The 22,531-nt window shown below is 31.4% G+C and overlaps 1 pseudogene; it reads right to left on the bottom strand.

Annotated features, from left to right (window-relative positions):
- Positions 1–7,329: 7,329 nt before the first annotated feature.
- Positions 7,330–21,288, bottom strand: LOC129308859 (cystathionine beta-lyase, chloroplastic-like; annotated as a pseudogene).
- Between the last annotated feature and the right edge of the window lie 1,243 nt (positions 21,289–22,531).

The raw sequence follows: 22,531 nt of genomic DNA, 5'->3' as shown, positions 1-22,531 counted from the left end.
AACTGAACCAGACAGGCATATTTATACACACACATGCACTCACATTTACAGTGAAAAAGTGCTTTTTTTAATTAAACACAGTCACGTGTCACTTTTCAGAAGTTTTACAGTGCCAGAATCACGCTTGGCACTTTTTCGAAAGGACACTAATTTCATTATCAGATATTTGGTCGACAACACCACAGCTCCTTTAATTTATTAGTTTTATGTTTGAGTGCTTTTCAAACGGACAATAATTTCATTACTGTGTCATCTTTTTTTCTGCCGCTCTTGGGAACGTTATTGAAATCAATTTTTTCTACTAAAAAACATCAAATTTTAAACTAAATGCGTACAGGAGGAGAGATGGGCTTGTATCGCAAACTCAGAAATTTATGTTGTAAATAAGTTATTATTAAAATATAATGTGCAATAAAAACTTTACCCAAATTATTATGATTAAAACGTAATTTATATATGTATTACTATGATGCAATAAAATTTTAAAAAAAATCTATAGAATAACCAATATGCATACTCAGTAATTTACTTTATGTACAATGGTTGTTAGTGTTCTACACACTAATCTTCTAAACAGGAGCCAACCTACCTTCTGCTCTAGGGGAGTTATGGTTAATGTTAATTGCCTATATTTAACGCTCTTCTTCAATTTATGCATATCTAGTAGTAAGTAAAAATATGAATAAATTATTATTTTTTAATTTCCATTGTCGTTATTATTGATAATCATGAAAATATATTTTTAGTATGATTTAAAAAGTTTTTAATGATTTTTAATATTGAAAATTTTTACCAATTATAAAAGTATGGTATGATGAAATTTTTTATTCTTTATATTTGTCTTATTACTGATTCGATTCATGAAATTTAAACTATATCAATCAGATATTTAAATTTTTATATTCATATACAATTACCACTTATTTTGTTATTTTCCATTTAGAATATAAGGACTAATTTTTTATGATTATAAAATTTTTAAAACTTCATTAATATAGTTAAAACTATAGAAACCAAACCAATATCTAATTAAAACAAATTTAAGAAACCAAAAATTTTATTAGCCTTGAAATTATTTAAAAAATATATTTATAATATTTAAAATAAAATAATTAAATAAAAAATTGGCTGTCACACACTTGCAACTTTAGTAGTGTGGCCAATAGGGGTTGGATATGAAGGGGTTACCTTTTAAGCCTTCTAATTTTTTAAGGATTGGCTTTGAAAAGATAGAGAGTTTTTGGTATAAAAGTGCTCTAGCTCCTATCCTTATAAACTCTATAAAAAAAAGGTTTAAAGTAATTACTTAGTCTTTATTTCTTTGGTCCTATTTATAAATTATTTTTATTAATTTTATTAATATCAATATAAAAATGTATAATAAATAAAAGCATGTAAAATTTAATATATGCTCTTATATAATAAATTTAAAAAATAATGTCATGTTATTTTTTTCTTTTATAAATGTTAATTTTAAAAATATCTTTTAAATATTACCTAAAAAATGTGCTATAACTTATAAATGGGGCCAAATTAATCTTCTAGAATATTCCTTATAAATGAGACTAGAGGGAGTATAATTTTTTTTAACTTTATTTATATAGTTTATTTAAATTTTTAAATTAATATATGAGAATAACATAATTTATTAAATTTTTATCTCGAGTAACCAAGATGAAGCTAGTAAGGCTATTGAAATAGCATATTTTATTTCAGCATTATCTCATGAACCAGCATGTTAGAAGTTTTTCAAGTAACAACATGTTATTTTTTATTCCAAAAAATTTTTTACAAATGTTTAAAACACTTGTTAGTTCCATAATTTGAATTTCCTTGCTTTATTTTAGAATTTCTTATTCTGTCCATATTAAAAGGAGGATTAAAGAAAAATTTTTCCCCTTAACCATTTGCTTAAAAATATCTGATATCATAAATTTTTATGTGATATATTTTATCCTTTAATATTTAAAAATGATGCACTAGACACAATACTATTAAAAAAAAGTTAAACATTGATTGATTTAAAAATTGCAAAAAAAATCTCAAAAATTACCTAAAAACCCATAAAATTACACATAAGCACTCATAAAAAATTAATATTAATTATGTCTTCTAATTTACATATACATAACATGATAACATGATATAAATATTTATTTGATAAAAAATGTGATATAAATATATTATTTCTTATTCTCATAAGAGGCTAAAATATAATTTTGACTAACTATTATTTTAAGAATTTAATCAATATTAATTTTCTTATATAATATTTATTATAATTTTATGAGTCCTTTTTTTTATAATTTTTTAGGTTCTTTTTTTATAATGTTTTATGTCAACTAATAGTTAAAATTAACTTTTTTAATGATAAGATGTCCAATGCATTAATTTTAAAAGTTGAAGAGCAAAATTTTACCTCATAAAAATTTAGGATATTATGCGTTCCTGAATGAATAATTAAAAAGCAAAAATATCTATCAATTTTTAGAAATATGAACAAAAATTTATTTTTTTCTGTACAAATTACTTTAAAATTTCTTGTTGTGTATGTGTTTTTGATATAAAAAATAATTTTTATTATTATCATACTTTTTTATTGGTGTTTTGGTGGTCGAGTTTGATTTGTCTTTGTAAACGTTTTTATTATTAGTAATATTTTATGATTCTTTAAAAAAAAAATAGTTGAAACTTGGCTTGGGCCAATAGCCTTAATTTTCTAATTTCACTATTGATATGACAGCTAAGGGATCACGTGAAACTTGTGTACGACTTTGATGCTAAAGTTATATTTTTTTGTTTTCTTGGCATCCGAATACCTTGCAATTATTGATCCCGCGTGAAGCTGAGTGGTAAAAAAGAGTTATTATAAGAAGGTTGATTTTACACTCTTTATTTAAAATTATAAAATATTTTTAATTAAACTTTACTTGAATAAAATAATTATTTAATTTTAAATTAATACTCTTTTTATTTTAAATTATAAAAAATTTTTAGAGAAAATTTAACATCTCAAAATATAAGACACTTTAATAAAAATAAAGTTTCATTAATTATATTTTTTTAATATTATCCTTCTCATATATTCTCTCATTTCAATATTTTTTATTAATGAAATATTAAATGAAGGGTATTTTTAAAATTTTATATTTTTGTCTTAAAAAAGTAAAGTTATAAGTATATTTAATGAACTCTGTTAGTATATGAAATTTTATCTAAAAGTATCTTATAATTTAAAACGTTGGGACGAAGTGAGTACCATCTTTCTATATTTGTCCTTTTGAATAAAGTATTTTACTTTAAAATAAATATAAAATAATATATTTATAGGGGTATTTAAAAAAACATAATAATTATCTCTTAAAATATTAAAAATTTTTATATTTTTAAACAATTAAAATCTAAAAAATATTTATATTTTTAAATTGAGGAAGTAATTAATTATTTTTAACTTCATTAATAATTGAGTGTCAGAAAAATGACAACACATAAAAGAAAATGATAATTTAATGTGTTGTCATTCTATTAAAAACAATTATCATTAAATTTAAAAATTATTAATTATATTGAGTGGGATTTAAACGTGTGATAATGTAACATAGGTACATTGGATAATGGATGGAATATCGGAATCTGATCATTTTTGGCAAAAGAAACGTGGCTGATCGTGATGTGTTTGACCTTTTCTTTGTTGAAAAGATTCTTGAAAAAATTTTGCTCGCTTTTGATGCAATTCTCCAAAAAAAAAAAAAAAATCAAATTCCCACTGTTTCTCCAAATTTCTTTTAAATAATATAATTTCAATAAAAATATTTTAATCATGACAAATAATATAGAAATTATCCCTTAAAAATTTGAAAGGAGCAAGAGAAATATGGAGAAAATATCTTGTCTATTATTGAATTGAAGGGTACAATATATACATCAAGAAAAAGACTACCTAATAATGATTAATAATTACATAATAATATCAAATAATATCTCCTAATAATGATTGAGATATATATACAATAATGATAAAGTATTTGGAGAATATTCTAGATAACATTCCCCTGAAACTCAAGATGGTTTAACCGAGAGCAACTTGAGTTTGTCTACCAAAAAATGAAAGCAGCCTAGATTAAAAGACTTTGTAAACAAGTCTGTCAGTTGATACTTGGTTTGAATTGGAACAAGTTGAATGGTGCCCTTAACAACATGCTGCCGAGTGAAGTGGCAGTCAATCTTAATATGTTTGGTTTGTTCATGAAACACATCATTGTGAGCAATCTTGATTGCAGCTTGACTGTCACAATAGATGTTTGTGGAAGAGCTTTGAGATGCTCCTAGCCCATCAAGTAACCAAAGAAGCCAAAGTACTTCAGCGGTTGTGTCTGCTAGTGCACGGTATTCTGATTCAGCACTGGAGCAGGAGGCTAACGTCTGCTTCTTACTTCTCCAAGAAATGAGGGAATGGCCGATGAAGATACAGAAATCAGTCGTAGATCGTCGATCATCACGATCACCACCCCAATCGGCGTCCGAGTAAGCTCGTAGTGTAAGAGAAGAGCTAGCAGATAAATAAAACCCATGATATAGAGTGCCTCTGATGTACCGAAGGATCTAAAGAACTGCTGCATAATGAGTAGTTTGAGGCTTTGACATGAATTGACTAACAATGTGGACAGCATAAGCAATGTCAGGGCGGGTCACAGTAAGATAGATGAGACCCCTAACCAACTGGCAATAATGGGTGGGATTATCCAACAAGGTGCCATCAGTGGAAGTATAGTGAACATTTGGCTCAATAGGAGTATTTTCAACCTCCTCATCAAAAAAATGAGCTCGAGATATCAAATCAATAGCATACTTGACCTGAGAGAGAGAGATACCATCTCTCCTATGATGGACCTCAAGTCCAAGAAAATAGATCAAGTTACCAAGATTCTTCATTTCAAATTGCTGCCCCAAGTATATCTTAAGCTCGTGGACTCCTGTATCATTATTGCTTATGATAATCATGTCATCAACATACAACAACAACAAAAATAATACCACGAGCAGTAGATCAAACAAAAAGAACTGAGTTGTAAGGACTACAAGTGAAGCCTAGCTGACTCATAGTATTACTAAACTTAGCAAACCATGCACGAGGAGCTTGCTTAAGCCCATATAAAGCTCGACGAAGACGACAAACCTTATCTTTTGGATGTTGATACCCAGGTGAAGGCTTCATATACACTTCTTCCTCTAGATCTCCATTTAAAAAAGCATTTTTAACATCCATCTGATGAAGGGACTAGTGCTTAACAGCATCAATGGTGAGAAGACTACAAACAGAAGTCATGTGTGCAACAAGTGCAAAAGTCTTCTCATAATCAACACCATATTCCTGTGTAAACCCTTGGGCCACCAAGCGGGCTTTACGTTGCTTTAAAGAGCCATCAGAATGAGTCTTATTTTTGTACACCCATCAACAACCAACAAGAGTTTTACTAGAAGGAAGATCAACAAGATCATCAAGTGTGCATTTGCTCTGATACCATAAGAGGAGCAAGAGAAATATGGAAAAAATATCTAGTCTATTATTGAGTTGAAGGGTACAATATATACATCAAGAAAAAGACAACCTAATAATGATTAATAATTATATAATAATATCAACTAATATCTCCTAATAATGACTGAGATATATATACAATAATGATAAAATATTTGAAGAATATTCTAGATAACAAAATTAATATAAGTGCTAATAAAAAATAGCATCAATAATGGGTCTCCGTGAGTGAAATTGAAGTTTAAGAAAAACAAGTACAATAGTATGGACTTTTTAGTGTTTACATATGATTGGTGACAATTCAAAAGACAAGGGGGCATTTTTTAAAAGGAGAACAAAAAAACAAAAGCAAAAGGACAAGGAAGCATTTACTAAAGTATTTTGGCTACATGTTATTGAAAGGCCACTCTACACTCTTCGCTCAATATCCATCCCTCGCCGATGAAAAGTGTGAAAAGAATTTGCAATCCAAAATTAATTAATTTTATCCCACTAGGTCAGCTATATAAATTATACAATACCATTGTAATCTATTATATAGTAAACTTTTCAAAAATATTATTAAATAAAATATCTCGATTAATAACTTCTAAAAGTATTCTTTTTAACCATCCCTATGGACCCGTCTTAACAGGAATCAAAATTATCTGTTTTACTCCTCTCACCAGTACTTCTTGTGGTCTTCTTTGTACATGTCCAAAGTATTTTAAATGATTTTTTATCATTTTTTTCTTTCAATAGGTGCCACACCCATTTTTTCATATATATATTCATTTCAAATTTTATCTTTACGTGTATATCCGCACATCTATTTTAACATCTTCATCTCTACTATTCTAACTTTATGCTTACTATAATAGCTCTCAAATATCTAAATTTTTTCACTTGACATAATCTCATATTCTGGTTTCATTTCTAAATTACTACTAACTAGGTTAATTGCTCAAATGACTAACTCATACTTGCATTACCTAAACGTCAATAGCATATTAGCATGGAGCTAGCAATCCACAACAAAAAGACTTATGGGCTCTATGAATTTCACTTCCTAACCTGCATTGACTAATCGCTAAGAGCTCATCCTGAGTTCTCTTAGGATGGAATAATTTAGTGCATAGTATGAAGTAAGAAGTAAGCTAAGCTCAAGTAGCCGTTGCATTAAGGTGACTTGAGAAAGGTTGAAAGAGAATTTCAAGTGCCCTTAAGCTTGAAGCTATTTGGCTTCAAGCCATGAAGGAAGAATTCAAGTTGTAAGTAAAATAAGGAAGATTGTTCATCAGCACTTTTAGTAACTACATGAAGAGTAAGCAAGGTATGTAACCAAGCTCATCTCCTCCTGCCTCTTATCAAAATCACGATGCAAATATTTCACCTTATTCCTATTCAGGTGAAAATCTTTTGACTCTAATATTCTCCTGATCCATAACTCAATTACTTGGTTTAAATTTTTTCCATGCGAGCCAAATGAAACCTAAAAGAATTAAATTAAGTGAGAAGGTAGAGATCAATACGTAAGGCAAAATACACAAGCACAGAATAATAAAAGCACCTTGCTTTAGTTAATAGAACTGCCAAATCACCAGCATCCTCACTCAAAACAAGTTCGAAAGATATAGAGTCGAAATTCCTAGTCGTACAATTCAAGCCTTGATAGCCAAATGAAATGAAAATAGATAACAAAACAAGATATAAAGTAGAACTGCCATATCATCGATCATCGTCGTCGTAATCATCATCATCATCCTCACTCAAATCCAATATGAAAGCTGAGTGGGATAAGACAAGAATGCCTATTCTAGATCATTAATAAGATCATCAAGATCCTCAATCCCTATAGAAACATGCACCAGATCTTCAGTTACACTAATAGATTCACACTCTGCTTCAGGTATACTAGCATGGGACGTATACCGGGGCAAAGAAATCACAGAACCCATACTTCCTAACAACACTAACAAAATTCTCAAGGTTAGCATTTTGCATGAAAGCATTCACCAAATCATGATAGACCAATGGTTAATGATATTATGTTAAACTCTTTATATTAAGTATGCTTGAGGGTAATCTGCTTCACCAAAATAACTTAAATTATTTGGTTAGATATACTCTAAGTGTTTATATATTCTTAATCAATCTTCTAATTATTTCAAGATGTGAGGCTTTCCTTGATTTTTTTATGCCTCAAATATAGAGAAAGAAAATATATGTAAATGATAACAATTTACATGGCAACGTATATATATTCCCGAAAATACTCACCAAAACTAGTAGAGATTCCAAAGTATTTGGTATTTTCACAAATATGCTGTGAGAGTTGTAGTGAGTCTGTTTGAAAGCTAAGCACAGACCCTGCCCCTTTTGCCTGCAAAAAAGAATTCGATCGATGAATGAATAAAATCATTTTAGGCATGTTATCAATAAAAATTTATATTGAATTATAACAGGTAATTAAATTATCCCTGATAAAAGTGCAAGGCATGTCCGGGATTACTAGAAAGACCAACATAGTTGACTTGCTTTACTCTAGAATGGGTGTTAAGAAACTCAGCAACCTTTTGTGCACTCTCCTACAAAATTGTGTGTGTGTGTGTGTGTGTTACATACCTTAACTTACTTATATAAAGAAAATAATGACAATATCAAGGAGTCAAGAAAAACAATCTGATTTTGAACAGGACAATTATTCAAGGCATAGTTTAATTTAAAATTCATTAGTATTTGCAAACTACGTACACCGTATAATTATATATTAATCCAATAGAGATTTGTATAAAAAAAAATTCATGGGATAGTGACTCGCAGAAAGTCCAATGAAGTTAGTGAATAAAAATAACATAGAAGAGTATTAAAAAATTAAGAAGAAACAAAAAACCCTTAGTTATTCAGAACATTAACAAATCTCCCAAAAATTTTCTTTATTTTAATTTGTAAGTATATATAATTTTTATTAAACAAACCAATTCATCAAACAAGGGGGAATATCAATGAATGACCTTTGAAGGACATAATTGTAAATGTTTGCATGTTAAAAGTCCTCCTCAAATATTAAATTCTTTTAAGGTCTTTTAATATTATTCTCCCCAACCATCTCTAACATAGAATGATGTTTCTTGAGGTACTTGTTTTGTCTCAACTCGTAGAGACATTGTTTTGATTCCTTCCAAACAAAGCCAAGAGTCAAATGGAGATAAGGGATAACCCATTGCATTCCTAAAAAATTATAAGGGCTTCGTTTGGTGTGACGAAATTAGAAGGTTTGAAATGGATATGGAAATAGAATTGAAATTTTTTTGTGTTTGGTTGGCTAAAATCACATGGAATTAAACTTCCACATGGAAGCTATTTCCAACAAAATTGATGGAATTGAATTTCATATGAAAAACTCAGTTTTCAAAATTCATATTTCCAATTTCTTCTTTTTCCCTTCCTCTCATCCACCGAACTGATAGCAACTTTGATTGCAAATGGCAAGGATGAGTAGAGTCTATGAACGGTGAGGATGAACCAGAATCTCCGATGACCTCCAACAGTTTTGCAATCTCTCTTGCTAATGGTAAATCTTCTTTTTCATAGCAACAATGATGATGAAGGCATGATAGAACGTGAATCTAGTGACAGTCTTCTTAAAGCTAAACCTAAGCTTCTTCAACATAGAAACCTTGACAGAACTTTGATATTCTTCTTCTTTTCCGATGAAAGTCCAGTGTTTGTGGTGGTTCATCCTTGAATCCATGCATAGGAGCATTTTTCTTTTGGGAAGATAGCATTTTTGATGAAGAGACTGGAGAGGACAAACCTAGGGCTCATATCTCTTCTGCCATATGCATTGTCATCTTCATCGATCTAAGTTATAGGGTGTTCATTCAATCTATGTCGCGGCAAATTTGCTATTTTGGCCAATGGGCAATTTTTTTTTGGATGGGAGCATTTTAGTCTTTTCTTGTTTTTAAGATTTATATTGAATAAAAATAATATCTCAATTCCATAAACAAACCAAACATATTTTAAAATCTCATATCTATCTCTACTTTCATATCCATTTTCATTTCCATTAAACCAAGTGGGCCCTAAGTGTGTTGCCAACCTTTACAAGATGTGATCAAAGGCAAAAAAAAAAGGTCGGGGGACACAGACATCTACATTAGTAATAGAATAAATTAAAACAAGTACAAAACATATACATACATATGGAATAAATTGCATGAGAAGTGATACCAAAAATACAATTGTAAATTGTTCACAATAATAAGAAACTTAAACATAAGAACAATTCAGTTTAATTAATTAGGGAATCTAATGCCTCATGCTCTCAACATTTTTTTTCTTTTTTCTTTTGATCATTAGCCTAATTAGAGTTAAAAAGAAAGAAATTCTGGTATCCTGTAGTATGAATCCATGCAATATAGATTGATGCGAAAATTATTGCATATTCTTCTCATAAAGCAAAAATGTTGTAACATTGTAAGAAACAGCAATAAAAGATTATTTCATTCTTAATAATCATTATCAATAATTGATTTATTATAAATATCAATATTCTTCTCATAAAGCAACAATGGTGTAACATTGTTGCAACAGTAACAGTAGTAGCAACAGCAGCAGTAATTAAAAAATATGATAGAAAATTGTTAAATATATATAATCCATTATCTTTGCGGTGTGATATGAATACCTGCTCCAAGGTCCAATGGCTGACATCACACGGGAGACATTATACTATTGTCCACAAACACAATAGCACCATGTTCATGAGCTAGCTTCGATATTGCCTGATGGTCAAAATTCAATATATAATGAAAGAAAGTTTTATAACATTGAGTTTAACAATTCAAAAGCATTTCATAAGGAAATTAAAATACCAATTATTTGATGAAGTTGGGTCCATACAAGATCTACTTAAATAAGAATTAGGGAAAATTGTGCGTAAGGACTAAAATGGGGAAAAAGATAGGAGGAAATGACAATAAAGTCTCAAAACAATGAATTTATGGTAGTTAGGTCTCCAACAAAAGTTTTTGAAAAAATCAATTATAAATATTGATTCAAATAGTCATGATTTCAGGAGTTTTAACTACAAATAAAGACTTTATTGTTTTCCTTCTCTAAAAAATTTGGGAAGAAGGACCAACATTTGAAAATCATCATAAATTTTTTTTCAGAATTTACAATTGAGTTTCAAGAGATCGATATTAAAGAATCTGCAGTGATGATTCTTAAAGATCAATTGCAGACACTCAAAAGCACCTCCAAGGACCTTCAATGCATGGTACTTCCTTCCAAATTTTTCACCCATTGACCAAAAGTCAAAAACATGCAATCAACCTAAAAAAGAAAATCTATTGATTGGCTTTTAGTAACAGCAGAAAGTATAGAAGACAAAAATAAAAAACAACAAAACACTTTCGACCCAAAAAATAAAATAGCTTACTCGAAGATCAGTTACTCTTAGCTGAGGATTGCTAGGACTCTCTAGCCACACCAACTTAGTCTTGCCATTTTCAAGAACAGTTTTCACCTTGTCTATATTAGTTGTATCTAGTCGGCTGTGCATGCAAGCATTACAACCTTATCATTAATAAAAATTATATATTCTAGCACTATATATATATATATATCTATTTATATATCTATAAATTTATGTATGTATTATTTCCCAACAAAATATTTGAGGTAGTTTATTCCAGTTATAGTATCTAGAAACCTTTCAGCCAATTATATAATTTTTTTAATGTAATTGTTGTATAGTTTTCAAATATATAATAGTTATTTAAAAAAAATTATATATTTTGGTGTACGAGGGCAAAAACATATCCGAATAGTTGACCAGTCACACATACTTCACTTCGACTCCTTCCTTTCTTGCAACTAGTTCAATCAAGAATTTATATGAACCACCATAGATATCTTCTGCAGCAATTATTTCTTCACCTGCCTCGAAATTATGTAAGTAAATGACAATAAAAAGCGATCATTATTTCAGCATATATACATATTAATTGTCTACAACAACTACGAGAAGATATATGCACAAGTAGTCCCTGTTATATTTACTTAATAAAAATAAAATTATATGGATTTCAATATATGTAAACTTTATAGGGAGAAAATTTATAACCACAGCCACTTGATATTATAAGCTAAGACCTAAAATATAATTAAATTATCTGACTGTCATCTCTAACATGTTATTAGGGGGAATTAATGAAGAAATTATATTATAAGACTAATCATTTGACATCATCAATATTTATAAAAGAAAATTAAATTAGTCATTTGAATGCTTTAATTTTGTTAAATTTAAAACAATCACTGTTTTATTTTTCTGTTTTAACATCATCAATCCGTTGCTTATAATATCTGAAGTAAATATATGTACAAACAAATTAAACTTCAAAAATTACTTTTCAAACTCATAAATGATACATGCAATGTTGCCTATGATGAGTATTTTGGCTGATATTGACTGTTGATTATGATTGATTAGGATTGAATGCACATGTACAGAATGAGGAAGATTTTATTTTGCATATATTAGGCCCTTGCTAAATGTCTGTACAAATTACACAGATATACTTGCCTTGCTTTAAAAGCTTTTAAGTTATAAGAAAACAAAAAAAAAGGCTAAGATGAGGAAATGCAAGACCAAAATAATATGATTGCATAAATTCAATCATTAAATTATAAAAACTATAATTTCAAGTGAAAAAGCGCAATTACAACAACCATAATATAAAGCAAGTACACAATCTCTAGCTATATTTTACAACAACAATAATAATAACAAAATTATTAAGTTACCCAACTTAAGTGAGTTATGTAAAAAAAAGAAAAAATAAATAAAAAAAAAGATATATACTTGGACTCTCACTAGATAAATAAAATATTAAATATTAGTAAAAAACAAATATATAATAATATATTTGGGACAAGACGAGATGTCTCAATGATTATCTTGAGTCCCATCTTAAACATATTTTTGTCCTATCCCTATATTTCAAGCCTCTCATCATGATATAACTAGAACAAGATCAAACCAATTGGGACAGGGACAAGTATGATGAATACCATGCATGCATCTGGATGGTCCTTGATCACTAAATATTTGTACAAGCTTTGAGTTAAAAACAAAAAAGACTAAGATTAGGAAATGCACCAGGTTTAACAAGTTCAGAAACAGCAGTCAAAGCAGACATTCCACTTGGTAAGCGAAAGCCATGAGTTGCGTTGTCCAGCTGTGCTACCAAACTGAGGATACAATGATACATACATACATACATACATACATATATATATATATAAATTATATGGCAAGTAAAATAGGGTGGAAATTAAGAAGAAACAAATAATATATAGATATATATAGAAAAAATAATCGAGACAACAAAATTAGATCAAAGTCAAACCTTTCAAAAGCATTAAGGGTAAGATTTCCACTTCTAGACTACATACATTTGCCACCTTTTGTTGCAGAAGGCTGCATGAAAAAAAAAAAAACAGTACAGTAGACGATAAGCTCAATATGAAAAGAACATAGATACTAATTAAATACATGATTACTAAAGAGATCAACATGTAAAGATCAAATTTTCACCATTTTCAAGTTAGCAGTTTGGTAAATTGGCGTAGAGGTTACCCCAAAAGGATCAAAGTCATTTTAGTAATTCAAAATCACTGTAGACATACTAGGCTCTTTTGTCTTTGTATCTGCAAATTAAATAGAAACTAAAATTATTAACATATTAAAAAATAAAAAAATCATACACACACAATATATATATATATATATATACACATCGACACAAGAAACATATCACAAACCCCTAGTGGGAGCTCCATTAGTGCTCGATTCAATACTCTCCACCATAGTCACAGTTTTGGACTCAGTCACTGTCGCACCCGGATCATGATCTTCCCAAAAAGAAAAAATCTATAAATTTAGGAGTCACCATCAAAATTTAAAAGGATAATTTTGGAAACCTTTTAAAAAAATTAAAATGTTCTATAATAACTAGAATAGGGTTCAGGAGTTGGTTGTGCATGGAAAAGGCATTAGGCATCCCACGACATCCGTCCATAAGAACAGTTACCCTGAATGAATTGTGTAAAATTAATTAGCCTTTTAATAATATCTTAGTTATCCTTTATTACACATGAAAAAAATAAAAATAAATTAGTTATTTACATGGAAGGACTTGCCCTAGGACTAAAGCCTAGGGCCTATGTACCCTATGATGGGGATCAAAGTCCACGTAGTTTTTAAAAATTATTATTTAGGTTTTTTTAATTATTTATTAATTTATTTTATGAAAAGAAGGTTATTTTGCGTTACATAATTATATTTATTTTTAAATAAAAAAATTATCATAAGGAAGTACCTTTGGATAAAAGGAAAATAACCAGTATTGAAACTTGTGGTGATTTAGTATCACTTACAGTTCACTGGTTGACACTTTAAATGCACACGGTGATTTAATATCACTCATGACAAACCTTAAAGGAAATTTCAAAGTGAATTTGCTATAAAATAATTTAATTTTGAAACTTTAAATATAAAATTAGATACTTGCGATGACTTAGTGTCATTCCTCATATCTCATTGGATATTTTTAAGAATACACGATGATTTAGTATCACTCAAAAGGTAACCTAAAATATGCTAAAAGTTTTATTATTTTATTATTTTTAATAATGCATGAGAGATGAAAATTTAACAAACATTAGAACCTACGGTGATTTAGTATCACTCGCAATCTACTTGTTGATGCTTTTATATGTACACGATAATTTAGTATTACTCACGACAAACCTTAAAAAAATTTTCAAAGTGAATTTTCTATAGAATAATTTAATTTTAAAATTTTAAATATAAATTTTGATATCTACGATGACTTAGTGTCATTCACGGTTTCTTCTTTTGATATTTTTTGGGATTCAAGGTGATTTAGTATCACTCGTAAGAAAAGCTTCATAAGAGCTCATGGAATTTAATTCATATACTTTGGATGAATATAATGATTTATGAAACCCCTTCTTTTTTTTTTCTTTTGAATGTGTTTTCAAGATTGGATCGATTATGAGGGCAAGTTAATTCTACTTATTCACATTTAATCATTTCAACTGAAATGGATTCACACTTGTATGACCACAAAAGTATGCTTGAAAGGTCAAGAAAAAGGTAAAAGAAATGGGTAAATATAAACTGAAATAAGCAAAATATATATATATATACACATAAACGACATTAACCCAAAGCATGCCATTCAACACAAATGCTGGAAACAAATGGGATAAAACAAACAAACAAAAGGAAAGATTAACACAAACAGTGGCATCATAATTTTTCAAAACAAACACTATCAAAACAAAAGGCACTACTCTATTGGTTAGACTTGGAAGGTAAACCACAACTTTACAATGTGAGAGGTACAAGAGGTAGACTATCATGTTTTTTTTTTTTCCTACCATGATCCCATGAAAATAAAATGCTTGAAAATCATCCTCATATCTTTGCAACTTCACTATTTGTCCTCAATTTTTCCTTGCTCTCTTTTCATGCCTTTTCTCTTCTCTTCTTTTCTATCTCTCTCTTAGGTGCTAACTAGGGTTCACACACTTAATGATAGAATCAAACAAAAAAGGCAATTTTTATTTTGACTCATTTTCATTATTTTAGATTTTCAAATTTTTTCCTTAATTAATTAAAAATAAATTCCAATCAAGGCATAATTTTCTCAAATCAAATTTTAAATATTCTAAATTTTTTTTTAAAAAATTCAAATTTAATGGGAACATAATTAAGGGAATTTAGGGTAAAAAAATATATTATTGCTATTATTATCACAAAAGCCCTCCTTTTTTATTCCTTTATTCCTTTATTTTATTTATTGTGTTTTTATTAATTTTTAATTTACACTTGAAAGCCTAAACAAAATATAGTATTTATAGTTGCCCCTCTTTACTTGTTTCATAGGTGAGAGGAGTGAATGTATTTTTTCTAAAATTCTCGCCTAAGAAGCAAGTAAAGATAAGAACACGTATTTTGTCCAACTAAAAGTACAAAACTAAGACAAATTACTGTAAGTGAAAATAAGAAACCCCCTCATGCTATCATAAGGATCGAAAGGCATTTAGACAAAATGTCATGTCCATACCCCTCTTTACTTGGTTCTTAGGGGGGAAAGGGTTGTTAGCCATTACAGGGCTTCAAAAGAGGTGCTAGCCGTTATTGGGCTTTATGGTGCCTATTGTTATAGGGCTTTAAAAGGAGTGTCAGCTATTACTAGGCTTTAGGGTGCCTGCCATTACAGGACTTTAAAAGGGTTGCCAGTCATTACTGGGCTTTAAGGTGCTTGCCGTTACTAGGCTTTGAAAGGGGTTTCAGCCATTATTGGGCTTTGAAAGGGGTTATTGCCATTACTAGACTTTGAAATGGGTACCAGCCGTTATTAGGCTTCAAGGTGCCTGCCGTTACAGGGCTTTATGGTGCCTACCATTACAGGGCTTTAAAAAGAGTGCTTGCCATTACAGGGCTTAAAAAGGGGGTGCCAGCCATTACTGGGCTTTAGGATGCCTATTATTACAGGGCTTGAATAAGGTGCCTATTGTTACAGGGCTTTGAAAGGGTGCAAGCTATTACTAGACTTCAAGATGCCTATCGTTATAGGGCATTAAAAGGGATGCCAACCATTACTAGGCTTTGGGGTGCTTGCCATTATAAGGCTTTGAAAGGGTGCCAACCGTTACTGGGCTTCAGGGTGCCTGCTGTTACTGGGCTTTGAAAGGGTGCTAGCCGTTACTGGGCTTCAGGGTGCTTGCTATTACAGGGCTTTGAAAGGGTATCAGCTGTTACTAGGCTTTGGGGTGCCTGCCATTACAGGACTTTGAAAGGGGTGCCAGCTATTACTGGGCTTCGGGTACCTATTGTTACAGGGCTTTGAAAAGGTACCAACTGTTATTGGACTTCAGAGTGCTTGCTGTTACAAGGCTTTGAAAGGGTGCCAAGCATTATTAGGCTTCGGGGTGCCTGCCATTACAGGGCTTTAAAAGGGTGCCAACTGTTACTAGGCTTCAGGGTGCCTGCCATTACAAGGCTTTGAAAGGGGTGTTAATGGTAATGATAAAGATAATGATGTTGATGATAATGATGATAATAATGATGTTGGTGAAGATGATGATGATCATGATGATGATGATAATGATGGTGATGGTGGTGGTGATAATGATGATGATGATGAAGATGATGGTAACAAGCGAATAAAAAATTAAAAGAGGAAAGAGAAGAAAGGAAAAAAAAAAGGAAAGAAAGAAAGAAGAAAAGAAAAAAAAAAGAAAAGGGAAAACCTAATATGCAATATTGTCCTCTTTGATAAACACCTAACCAGACCCCAACTGCTTGCATGATTGATTAAGACTTCTTTTTAGTTATATTGATCCTTATACGTGTTGTTGCTCATAATCCCCTGCTATATGTTAAATCTGATTGGCCTTTCAACTTCAAAGTCTATCCTTGAGTACAAGTATTACTAATGCCCCTCAAACCATACTGGTTAATGAGGAGTAGAGTATGCCATATGTGATATCATGAGCATTTATTGAGATAAAAAGGTGCTTCTTTATTAATGATATGCTCTTATACAAACTGAGAGTCCCAAGTTTATTATGCTATTCAAAGAAAGAGGCAATAAATAATCAATAAAGAGAGGGATTTATTTAAAAGAAATGACCTCGATAGATCACAATGCAAACGTATGCAAAAATATGGAGAAAGTGCTAGACAACTGTAGGGCAAATTTAGTTGCATAATAATGGAAGATCTACAATTCTAATAGGATGTCTTTTACTCATGATCCGTATAATCCCTTTGGGTACCTTGCTATGTTGCCAAGGATATGTACTTTATGAGTTATGACTGAGTTATTCCAAAGGAAACATTGCCTGGATGGTCACAATGAGAGGTAATGCTGTCAATTCAATAGTCTTTAAGCCTTTGATATACTCTAGATTGCCTTTTTAGTATTTCAACCTATCTTCTTAATGCTCTAACTTTTGCCTAGGTTGCCCCCTTCGATTTGCAACCCAGCGAGCTCTTTTTTCTTTTTGCTTTAATTTGTTGCCTAGGTTGCCCTTTTAAGTTTTCAACCTAGTGAGCCTTCTTTTTTTTTTTTACTCTAACTTTTGCCTAGGCTACCCTTTCAAGTTTTCAACCTAGCGAGCTTTTTTTTTTCTTTTTTCTCTAACTTTTGCCTAGGCCGCCCTTTCAGGTTTTCAACCTAGTGAGCTTTTTTCTTTCTTTTCTTTTTTTTTTTGCTCTAACTTTTGCCTAAGCCACCCTTTTGGGTTTTTAACCGAGCGAGCCTTTTCTTTAAGCAAAGTATATCCTAACAACATCTGTGTTAGTAGGCCTTGGTAATTCTTAGCCTTCTATGTGTGTCAAGATTAGCGCACTGCTGGAGAAAGCATGCTTCACAACGTATGGACCTTCATAGTTTGGAGCCCATTTATAGTTTGGCAATATTTTTTAAGAACTAGATCTCCTTCTTTAAGCTTTCAAGGTCGTAACTTTTTATTGAAAGCTCTTGCCATCCTTGATTGATAAAGCTGCCCATGACATATTGCAATAAGTCTTTTTTCATCAATCATGTTCAATTATTCAAATCAAGTGCTTATCTAATCACTTCATCCAAGTCTGCTTCAGCCAATACCCATAAAGAAGGGGTTTCTACCTCAGTTGGAGTGACAGCTTCCATATCGTAAACTAAAGAATAAGGGGTTGCCTCAGTTGAGGCATGTGCGGTAGTTCGATACCCATGTAATGCGTAAGGAAGAATTTCATGCTAATCTTTATAAGTTACAATCATCTTGCTAATGATCTTCTTAATATTCTTATTTGCTGCTTCAACTGTGCCATTCATTTGTGGCCTACATGGTGCTAAATTATGATATTTAATCTTGAATTGGTCACACAACTCTTGAACTGACACTCCCATTGAGATTGGGTGCATTGTCAATGATAATCCTCTTAGGTAACCTATATCTACATATGATACTTGTCTTCAAGAATTTTATGAAAGTTTTTTAGGTAATATTAGTGAAAGAATTGGCTTCCACCTATTTAGTAAAATAATCAATGGCCACAAGGATGAAGCGGTAACCATTTGAGGCCTTTGGGTTGATTAGGCTGATGACATCAATCCCTTATATAGAGAATGGCCATAGAGATACTAGACCGTGCAATTGCATAGGGGGAGCATTAATCTCATCAAAATAGATCTGGCATTTATGACATTTCCTAACATAATTGATATAGTCCTTCTCCATTATTACCTAGTAGTAGCCACATCTTTAAATCTGCTTGATCATTGTATGGCCGTTTGCATGTGTGCCACATATGCCTTTATGGATTTCCTCCAATACCTTTTGTGCTTCCTTTAAATCCACACAACATAGCAAGGTCCCATCAAAGCTCCTCTTATACAATGTATTGTTGCTAATAAAGAAACCCAAGGCTGACCTCCTAATGGTCTTCTTCTCATTTTGAGTTGCGTCTTTTGGGTAAGTTCCATTTTCCATATATCTCTTAATATCATGGTACCAAGTTTGGTCATCACTTCCCTCTTTAATATTCAGGCAAAATGCTGGTAATCTTCTAGACTCGATTTGGATAGGTTGGATATAGACTCTACAATCAAGTTGAATCATGGCTGCTAATGTAGCTAAAGCATCAGCAAAATAGTTTTTGTCCCTAGTCATATGGTGGAATTAATTTCTTTAAATTGTTTAATCATACTTGTCAAATATTCTTGGTAAGGGATCAACTTTGGATCTTTAGTTCGCCATTCACCAATTACCTGATAAATTATGAGAGCAGAGTCACCATAAACTTCTAAGCTTTTTATGCCAAAGTAAATGGCGGCTTGAAGACTATTAATACAAGCCTCATATTTTGCTATGTTATTAGTGCAGTCGAATCCTAACTTAATGGTGATCAGGAATTGCTTCCCACTCAGGGATACAGCTCCAACACCATCCCATGCATATTTATAGCTCTATCGAAATACATCTCCCACTAGATTGTCCTACCCTCTTCATCTTGGTCTTCTTTTGTGAAACATATGTTCTCATCTGGGAATTGGAGATCCAGCGGTTCGTGTCTCTCTAAAGGATTTTCCATTAAGTGATTAGCTATTGTACTCCCTTTAATAGACTTTTGGGTATGATATTTTATGTCATACTCAGATAATATTACTTGCCATTTAGAGACTCTTCCAGCTACATATGGGCTCTCAGATGTATTTGAGTAGATCCATTTTGGAGATCAGCCATGTAGTGTAATGCGACATATATTGTCTCAATTTCCTGATAACCCATACGAGACCACAACAAATACATTCAATCATTTGGTAACGTGATTCACAATCATTGAACTTCTTACTTAAGTAATAGATTGCTTGTTCTTTTCTCCCAGATTCATCATGTTGCCCCAACATAGCTCTCATAGAATTAGGACATATTGTCAAGCAAAAGATTGGTGGCCGTCCTAGTGTTGGTGGAACTAAAATTGGGTGGCTTGACAAGTAATTCTTGATTTTATCAAATGCTTGTTGGCAATCATCATCCCATTTTTCTATAGAATTCTTCTTTAATAGTTTGAATATTAGCTCACAAGTTGAAGTCAAATTAGTAATGAATCTCGCAATGTAATTTAACCTCCCCAAGAAGCTTTGAACCTCTTTCCCTGTTTAGGGAGGAGGCATATCTTGTATTGCTTTTATTTTATTAGGGTCTATCGTAATTCCTTTCTAACTGACAATGAATCCCCACAACTTCCCTGATAAAACTCCAAAGATACACTTGTTGGGATTTAATTGAAGTTTGTAAATTCACAGCCTTTCAAATAACTTCCTAAGTACTGAAACATGACTTTCCCTTTTAGCAAACTTAGCAACTATATCATCGACATATACTTCAAACTCCTTATGCATCATGTCATGAAAAAGAGCCACCATTGCCCGTTGGTAGGTTGCCCTTGCATTCTTTAGCCCAAAAGGCATTACTCGATGGCAATATATACCTCATTGTGTAATAAAGGTTGTTTTTTCTTTGTCTTTCTCTTCTATAAGGATTTGGTTATATCCCAATTACCCATCCATGGGTGAATGCCCATGGCTTTGAGCTGTGTTATCAACCAAGACATCTATATGAGGCAAAGGAAAATCATCTTTTAAACTAGCTTTATTTAAATCATGGTAGTCAATACATATTCTAACCCTGTCATCCTTTTTTGGAACAAGGACAATGTTTGTTACCCATTAAAGGTACTTGGCCACTTCTAAAAAACCTGCCTCCAACTGCTTTATTATTTCATCTCGAACTATTAAGAACATATCTGCTATTAACCTTCTTAATTTTTGCTTTTTAGGCATGATATCTGGGAACAAAGGGATTTTATGAGAGGCAATATTTGGATCAAGGCCTGGCATATCTCGATATGACCATGCAAATACATCCATATATTCTTTAAAGAGTTTAACCATTTGTTCTCTTTCTAGATTATCCACTATCTTAAGTTCTTTCTTGTCCTTTTCGGTCCCCATGTTTATTACTTTAATCACTTCCTCATGTGGACACATCCTAATATCCTCTGAATCAAGGATCTTTGTATATACTTGGATTATCTCATCATCATCATACTCATAATTATGCATATTAGAGACAATTAAAGAATCACCATTTAGCGACTCAAAAACCATTGTGTTAAATAGGAGTTCTAAGGAAATTGATTTCCTGGAGGGCGAAAATAAATAATAGATGAATAGAAAGAAAAGAATGAAGAAGTGGATGAAAACAAAATGATCTTTATTCACATAATATTCTTTATTCATAGTTCGTATAAGAGCATTGCATAAACATAAAAGAACAACTTAGTCAAAACAAATTACTCTAAGGTAGTAAAGTCAAGGCTATCCTCGAACTCCCAATTTTCTAGTGCTTTTCTAGAATCATCAGTCAAGATCCATGCATGCATCCTTAGGCCCACCGAAAAAACTATTGCAATTGTCAGTTTGTTCAAAATTTCAGCAGGTGTTGGAAATGTCTCCTATAAGTGAGGAATTTCTTAGTCCATGACCTTCTTTTTCATGAAACATGCTTGCTTTAAAGAAGGCTTATACCCTAAACCTTGACGCTTGTAATTCTCAAGCAAATTAATTAGAGATTTAATGCCTTAGAGGAGCACACCTAATCCGCTCCCTTGCTCAAACCCGTTCTTCTCCATTATCTTGGTTACAATGGAGTTGACATTTTTATGACATTCAAATTCTTCAACTTCAAAACTTTAGAACAATGGTCCTTTATCATTCTCAGTTGCTTTAATGTATTGAAGAGAACTTGGTTTACTTACCATAATCTCTCTTCCCTTTTAATCGTGACAATTCTTTCATCAATAACAAACTTCACCTTTTGGTGTAAGGTTGAAGGTACGGACCCAGTAGTATGTATCCATAGCCTCCCTAATAACATTGAGTAGGATGGGTCAATATCTATAAGTTAAAAATTTACTGAGAATGTGGTGGGTCCTATTTTTAGAGGCAGTCGAACTATGCCTAGTACATCCTTTTGAGCCCCATCAAATGCTCAAACTACTATATTACTAATTTCAATCTCTGATGGCTCTAGTAATAGGTGCTCAAATGTGGATAGTGGTAAGACATTTAATGCCAATCCTCCATCTATTAACACCCTAGCAACAATAAACCTTCTGCAATTTAAGGTAATGTACAAAGCCTTGAATTAGTTAATGGTAGATCTCACAATTCCACTTTTGTAAAAGAAATTGTGGATGCTGCCTTCATAATATTCATAATGTTTGCTAATTTTTCTAGAAGTTATGCTAGATTGTACATATGCTTCATCTAAAGCCTTTTATAGTGCATGATGATGTGGTTCAGAGCATAAAATTTGAGAGAGAATTGAGATCTTCGCTAGGGTCTTCTT

This window comes from Prosopis cineraria, unplaced genomic scaffold, assembly GCF_029017545.1.
Source record: "Prosopis cineraria cultivar Desert tree isolate PC_DT_omini unplaced genomic scaffold, ASM2901754v1 PC4, whole genome shotgun sequence".
In the NCBI taxonomy this organism is placed as follows: Eukaryota; Viridiplantae; Streptophyta; class Magnoliopsida; order Fabales; family Fabaceae; genus Prosopis; species Prosopis cineraria.
Note: the sequence above shows the minus strand (reverse complement) of the source record. Positions and strands in the feature narration are given on the sequence as shown.